Here is an 8,180-nt window from a genome sequence, read left to right as displayed (position 1 = left end):
CATTTTCTTTTCTATTGAACCGTTATCAGTTTTTTTTGCGGGGGGAAAAGAGAGAGAGAGAGAGTCGATTAGAGAAAAAGATACACAAATTGTGATGATTGTGGAAAGAGAGAGACAAAGTGAAAACGGAAACCCCCTCTCTGATTGGAATTCAGAATTCATTTTATCAGTTCTTTCAGAGAGAACTAATCAACACAGAAAGAAATTAGAGAGAGAAACGTGGTAAAAGTTAAGAAAAGAGAATTAGGGGAATTCTTTAAAGATTATATCAGGAAAAGTGAAGGGAAATGACAAACATTTGCGAGTTGTAAACACGTCAGAATCATACTTGCGGCTGGGCGATTTTTCAGAACAGAAATTGCAATTTTCGAAAAACTTTACTTGTAAATAGCAAAATCGTTTTTAAAATTTTCTGGTCTAGAAAATATGAAACCTAGATTATGTTACAGTTGAAAAGCAGAAAATTGCAAGTTTTCTGATGAAAAATAGGGCTAAAATCAGTGGAAAACACGCTAAAAAGACGACCATCTTACTGTATTCCAAGATTTCAGCACTGGGAAAAACTAAACATCATGAGAAAGAGAAAACTATCAAAAAACCTAAATCAGACTAAAATTCTGAATTCTCAGATGAAAAATAGTCGGAAATCTGTAGGTATCATTTTGTTGTGTCTAGCTGTGCATCCGAGAGTCCAGATGTCGGTAGGATGGTGAAAAAATTGCAATCTGGCGCGTCTTAGACGCGTTTTGAAGACATTCGGACGAGCGGATGCACAGATAGAGTGTGTCTGGGAGTCCGGATGCCACTAGGTGTTGATCTGGCGTACCTTTGACGCGTTTTTGATAGAAATGGACATCCGGACACACTTTTGATGAGTCTATCTGTGCATCCGAGAGTCCGGATGTCTTTAGGAAATCTCGAGATCCATCTGGAGCGCCTTTGACGCGTTTTTGATGAAATTGCGGACATCTGGATTTTCGGCTACACAGAAAGACTCATATTTCATCGAAATTTGAGGAATAATGTCCAAATGCCTTTAGGGATCAGTCTGGCGTTCTTTTGACGCGTTTTCGGATACACAGACGGAAAATTTTGAAACACCGAGAATTTTTCGCTTTTTCAAGCCTAAAGCCTTAATATAACCATTTGAATGTCAATTCTATGAGAAAAAAAACCTTTAAAAACTCAATTTTTCGCCTAAAAAAATTCCAACAAAACCAACATAATAACTAGAAAAAAAGGGGGGATATCACAATTTCGTCTCTCCACATATTTTATCAGAATCACAACGAGGAAAAGAGAGGAAAGTAGAGAAGAGATTGTGAATGGATGGATGGATGATAGTGTGTGTGAGTGCTGGTCAATGACACTGTCCTCCTCCTCCATCTCCTCCATCTCCTATCTTTAAACGGAGAGAGAGAGAGAGACGCAGAGAAAACAGAGAGAGGTTATCACTGAATAAGGGATGGAAACACGGACAGTCACATGGGTTGATTGGTGATTCTGAAGGGAATAGAGGACTGTTTCGAGGAGATAAGAGAAGAGTGATTGGAAAGATGAAAAAAGTACTTATTGGGGAAAGAGAGAAAGAGACGCAGACTGTCAGAAAGTTCAGAAAGCGACGCTGTCAAAATACAGAAACAGAAGGAAATTTTTAAAAATTTGGAAACTTTTTTTGCAAAAAAAGTGAATTTCAGTGAAAATTTGAGTTTTATCTTTAAAAATTTGGAAAAAAACAAACAATTTTTACGCCAAATTCTCCATCTGTGTATTCAAAAATCCAGATGTCCTAATTTCCTCAGAAACGCGTCAAAGTAGCGCCAGCCTGATTCCTAGCCTATTCCTCAAAATTTAGATGAAATAAGAGTCTATCTGTGTATCCGGGAATCCAGATATCCGCGATTTTATCAAAAACGCGTCAAAGGTGCACCAGATGGATCTCGAAATTTTTTAAAGACATCCGGACTCTCAAATGCACAGATAGACGGTCTGTCTGTCTGTCCGGATGTCCATTTCTATCAAAAACGCGTCAAAGGTGGGCCAGATCAACACCTAGTGGAATCCGGACTCCCAGACACACTCTATCTGTGCATCCGCTCGTCCGAATGTCTTCAAAACGCGTCTAAGACACGCCAGATTGCAATTTTTTGCGGTTTTTGTAGTTTTTTTTGGTACAAAAATCTCGAATTTCCCCCGAAATTCAGGAATCCGAAAATCTGGACAATATATCAGACAGGCAGAAGACTGAGACGCGTCAACGGCGCTCCAGACGTTCAAATTTTGAAACAAAAAAAGTAGGTTTTACTGAAAAATCTCAGAGAAGACTGTGCTAAAACTCTTTTAAAAAAAACCGTAATTTTCCCTCAATTTTCGCCAAAAATACGTCATTTTCCGTAGTTTTTCCCTCCGAAAACTGATCTCCGACATACGAAACGTGATTTTAACAGTTAACTGAACAAAAAATGGGGAAAAGAAAGAAAGAAAATGGAGAAAATGAGTGTTTTTTGGCAAAAGATGACTCAGAATCGAAGAAGAAAAAGAGAACGCAGCGCGTTTCGAAACAAAACGAACATTTTCGAAAAAATTGAAAAAAAAAGCGAGGAGGAGACGTTTTGGCGCCAATAAAACTATTTTAAAAAAAATTGTTTGTTTTTTGTTTCGAAAATTACGTGGCAAAAAGAGTGAGCAGAGGTCATCGAAGCAAACGCGCTCTACTGATAATTGCGCTCTCGGGGAGTGTCTCCTGGAGTCCGATAGAGCGCGTTTGAAAAAATTTCGACTGAATTTTATAGAGTACAACCGCGCTCTACCGAAACCAAAGAAAATTGTTCATTTCGGTAGAGCGCAGTTGTAACAACTGTGCCGCCAAACTAATATGCAATCGTGCTCCACCGACACTCCACAAAAAACTTATTCTCAATAGAGCGCACTTTCAACATTCTGCGAAAAGTCCAAATTTTCGTCGTTTGGAATTGAAATAAAACAGAGTTTTGAGTGGAATAAAAATTTGAATAATCGCCTTTTCGACAGCGCTCGAAAAGAGTCCATAAGTCTCTCTACGTGTGTGTGTGTGAATATATTTATAAAAATTATAGAAACAGAAAGGAACTTGTGACAGATTGCGACGGAATCGGTTTTTTTTCGGGAAATTTCGAGAAAAAAAGAAAAATGATCGAAAATTTGAATTCCAGGGGGCGACATCTGGAGATTTTCTTGACGAAATTCGAGATTTTTGTTCCGGAAAACGGCTAAAATTGAAATCTGGCGTGTCTTTGACGCGTTTTTCGGTTTGAAGACATCCGGAAGATTGGACGCACAGATAGAGTGATATCTGTCTGTGTGTCTGGGAATCCGGATGTCACTAGGGTTGCGTCTGGCGTACCTTTGACGCGTTTTTCTCGAAAGGGACATCCGGACAGACAGACAGACCTCTGGACAACGGGATTCTCATAAAAATCGAAAAATTGGACATCCGGACACTCAAAATCTATCAAATCTTTGAAATTCGAAATTTTGGACATCCGGACACACCGACAGACATGAAAACCAAAAGTGAAGCATAGCCGATCAAAGACCAACTCCAAAATCCTCTGACTTTCGGACATCCCGACACACAGACAGACGCTTTTTTCCGAGTTTTATCAATCAAAAGAACCACAAAAATGGGTTGGGTTCAGATCAATAAACAGATGAAAAGAAAATAAAGAAAGAAAGAAGAAGAAGCACAAGCTGGTTGGGGTGGGGGGCCAGAGGGTGTATGTGTGTGTGTATGAGAAAGAGAACAAATAATAAAAATCGACACGAAGAAGAGAGAGAGAGAGGGAGAGACGCAGAGAAGCAGAAATGGGCCCGGGATGAAAAAAAGAGAGAAAAAGAAGAGATGAAGAAGCAGAAAGGTCGTTTTGTGTATTATATGTGAAATTGAGAAGAATAAGGCTCCGTAAATCTACACAAGGGGTGTGTGGATTTACGGTGAGCTTTATCGGTTACTGTAGACCGAAAGTCGTAAATCGACAACAAGGCTATGTAGATTTACGCGGGTTTAGTTTTACGAACTGTCGGCTAAAGGAGTACTGTAACCCTCCGTAAATCTACACAAAGGTTGTAGCTCGGTAGCTACAGTAGCAGTAGAGCTTTCGTAAATCGCCTGTTGTGGATTTACGGAGGGTTACTGTATTCTAGATCCATCAAAGATGAATAAAACCGTATATTGCCGCAAATCAGCACGTGTGGATTTACACGGGGTTACTGTAGCCGTGTAAATCTACATCAGTCGATTTACGAGGTACCATATCACTCCGTAAATCGACCCGAACCGTTTTACGACGGTCATAATGTCGATTTACGAGCTCTCTCTTCTCCCAAAATACCTGATACATACGTGAGAAAACTGAAAGAGAGTGATGTAAGTTGTGTTTGGTTACACCACCACCATTTTCTGTGTGTACTAACTTTGTCTCCCTATGAGAATTCTCGAATCGCATGAAAGACACACCGAAAGTAGTTCACACGCACCGAGAGAGAGAAATATATATATATGTGCCTATTAGGGAGTTGTGGATGGATGACGATTATGAGATGGTATACAAATATTGGAGCGAAGTAAGAAAAAGAAGAATAGAGCCAAAAGTTTGACAAGTTCAAAGAGTGAAAAAAAACGGGGAGGGGTTACTGTAAATACGGGTCCATTTACGGGAGCCTGAAGGTGGATTTACGGAGGGTTACTGTAGATCTATGTCGATTTACGGTGGAACATGAGAGACGATTCACGGAGGAGTACTGTATGTGAGTGTCGATTTACGGAACCCTGATGTAGATTTACGAGAACCTCCTGTAGATTTACGGGATCCTGGTGTAGATTTACGGAGAAGCTTTATGTCGATTTACGACACTTTTAAACTCAATTTACGCCTCGTTGAGGGTCAATTTCACTCAAAAAACCCCGAATTTCCGGCTCAAAACCTCCAAAATTTCCCAACAATTCGCCCACCACCCCCATTTCCGTCGAATTTCCATAAAATGTGTGCTTTCAGTTGCTATGGGACGGGGGGAGCGAGTCCGCAGACACTTCCGGATTCATGGAAACAAAAAACCGAAAAAAAAAGAAATTTCGAAATTGTGTGACTTTGTGCCTTGGGGAGGGGGGGGGGGGGGGAGCATATAATCAAATCAGTGCACAAATAACATAATTAGAGTTGTTGTCATATGGGATTTCGAAATAATAAATAATGTCAGCTTTTTGCAAAAAAAAGAAAAGCGAAATTATTAATCCGTTTCTAGCCTAGAAAGATTAAAAATCGGATGGAGAGCTCGTAAATCTACAGAATATTCTCGTAAATCTATTCCGTAGTGTCTCGTAAGCATACAGTAAGCTCGTAAATCTACACGTACACCCGTAAATCGACATTATGCTCGTAAATTTACATATTCCTGCGTAAATTTACATAGAAACCGTGACTTTTAAAGAAAGTTGTTTTGAGATCTACAGTACGCTCGTAAATCGACATAAAGCTGCGTAAATCTGAACAAATCTCCGTAAATCGACACAGAACGCAGTTCCGATTTCTCGCCGTAAATCGAATCGACAAAACTATTCGTAAACCCACACTGAGTGTTACAGTACCATTCTATTTGAGTACAAAGAAAAAGCTCGTAAATCCACACATCTCTCTCTCGTAAATCTACCCAACAGAAATCTGAAAATCTGCTCTACCTACTCGAAAAACGTGAAAAGCAGAAGGCGGAAATACACATGTATATAACATATGTTTTCAGTCTGAAAATTGCGTTTTTTTCTCGTTGCATATGCTTTTACACACATAATTTGGAGAAAATGCAGCTGGAACAAATCGACAGAGGGGGAACGACGAAAAACGAGAAAAACGAGAAGAATGAAATTGCATCATTATTCTCGGGCGCTCTTTCTTCAGCATTTTTTTTTCGAAAATATTCAAAAAAAGAGAAGGAATCAAAAAGAGGAGATCAAGAAGCAGAGGGAATGGAGCATTAAAATAGAAGAAGGAGAGAAGAGTAGAGGAGGAGAAGGGAGATGGGCACTTTGTTAAATAGAAAGTAGGTTGGTGTGCTGGCAGAAAAGAGATTAGAAAAAAGATTGGAGGAAGAAGAAGAGATCAAAAGTCAATCACCGTAAATCTACACTAATGTAGGTTCGATTTACGGAGAACTCAGAATTTAAGTGCGTAAATCGACACACACACACCGGTTACTGTCGTTGCGTAAATCTACACTCAAAACCTTGTAAATCGACACGAAACATCGTAATTCTACATTGCGAATTTAAAGGGCCGTAAATGAACACGATATTTCGTAAATCGACACTAGATCGCAGTAAGCACAGGAACCTCGTAAATCAACACCAATCGCCAAGAAACAGCGTAATTCTACACCGGTAAATCACGATATTCCGAAAATCTACAAAAGGTTCCGTAAATCCACCCAAAGCTGCGTAAATCTACACTGGACTTCGTAAATTGACATTCGGCCAACGTAAATCTACGGAAAGCGCTTTAAATCGGCACAAAAACTTCTGTAAATCTACGCAATACTTCGCAAATCTACAAAAGGCCTCATAAATCAGCATTTGATCACCGTAAATCGACATTCAGTTTTCGTAAATCTACACAACCCTTGTAAGTCTACACAGAACTTCGTAAATCGACATTCAATCTTCGTAAATCTACGCACTGTCCCGTAAATCGACACAAATTTCCGTAAATCGGCACAAAAACTTTCGTAAATCTACACACAGCCGCGTAAATCGACCCCAACCAGCAAGTAAGGTGGCGTAAACCTACAAAAGACCTCGTAAATCGACGTTCAATCAGCGTAAATCCACCAAACCCTTCGTAAATCAACACACTCCAATCATCTGATACCCCACGTAAATCTACACACCCCAACCACCGTAAATCGACATCAAACATTCCAGAAAACTCAAAAGAGTCAAAAAGTCATCAAAAACGTGAGAGCTGTTGATAGGTCGTCGAAAAGCGAAAAGTGGAGAGAAGGAGAAGGAGAAGAGAGATGATACTGTGTTTTCCCACGGGAGAATCTGCTGGGAAAACGGCAAAAAAGAGAAATCAGAACAGCCGTGGGGTGGAAGAGAAGAAGGGAAGGATGCAATCTACTGGATAGAGAGAGAGCGAAAAACAAAACAAAAAAACTCGAGCGAGGGGAAGGCCACGTGGTCCTCCTTACAGCATTCTTCTTCTTCATCTGGATGTGAAGGACACGACAAGAAGAAGAAGAAGATGATGCACCCAGGGAGGCGGTGGCGGTGGGGAGATGTGTGCTCTTGGAGCAAGTGAGAGACGAAGAGCCAAAGAGACGCAGAGATGGAGAGAGAAAGGTTATGAAACAACTGAAAACTCACACACAGCCCTAGCAGAGGCCAGTTGTTGTTTTCAGGAAGAGGAGGAGAAGAGGAGTAATGATTGATTGCGTTGACCTCGGATAGAGTCTGGTTTAGCTCTGAGGATCCATTAAGCGATCACATGCGATCTAGAATCCGGAAAAATCAAATTATAGCCCAGTTTCAGATCTAGCCTTGACCGTAATCTGAATCGGTTCAGGATCTCAACCGGAGATCTGAGCGGCTTTTAGCATAGGAGTTCAAGATTTGATCCGAATCAGACCATAGCTTGTTTTCAGACGTTCATTGAATTCTCCTCATAGAAAGACGATTTTCAGCCTAGTTCTAGCTCATGGCTCTCTTCTATGCCAATCTGTGACCTTCCTCTCCATTTCTATTTCCATCTCTCCCCATCCTTCCATACACTTTTTCATTCCAAATTCACACTCACCCCACGGAATGATGACGTGTACGTTCACAACTGAAACCAAAACATAGTGTTTCCGCGTATGTGTGGCGGTGTCGGTGTGCAATTTGACCCTTGTCTCATGTGACATTTCGGAAAAAAGGGGGCTCACTTTTAGCGGGGTTTTTGACAAAGTCGAAAACATTAGTGTAGGTTCAGGTCTGAAAGCCGAGACTAGGCGACCGAAAATCCAGTTTTCTGGAAGGTAATGGACTCAGATGTAGCAGATAGATTGGGTTCTATACTAGCCGGGCAAACAGAGTCTGTCAGGTTCAGTAGGCTCAGAAAATGAATTGACTAGAAATAACAAATTCGAGAGATTTGGAAGAAATCGACCGAAAA

The sequence above is a fragment of the Caenorhabditis remanei genome, chromosome III (assembly GCF_010183535.1).
Source record: "Caenorhabditis remanei strain PX506 chromosome III, whole genome shotgun sequence".
NCBI lineage: Eukaryota > Metazoa > Nematoda > Chromadorea > Rhabditida > Rhabditidae > Caenorhabditis > Caenorhabditis remanei.
Note: the sequence above shows the minus strand (reverse complement) of the source record.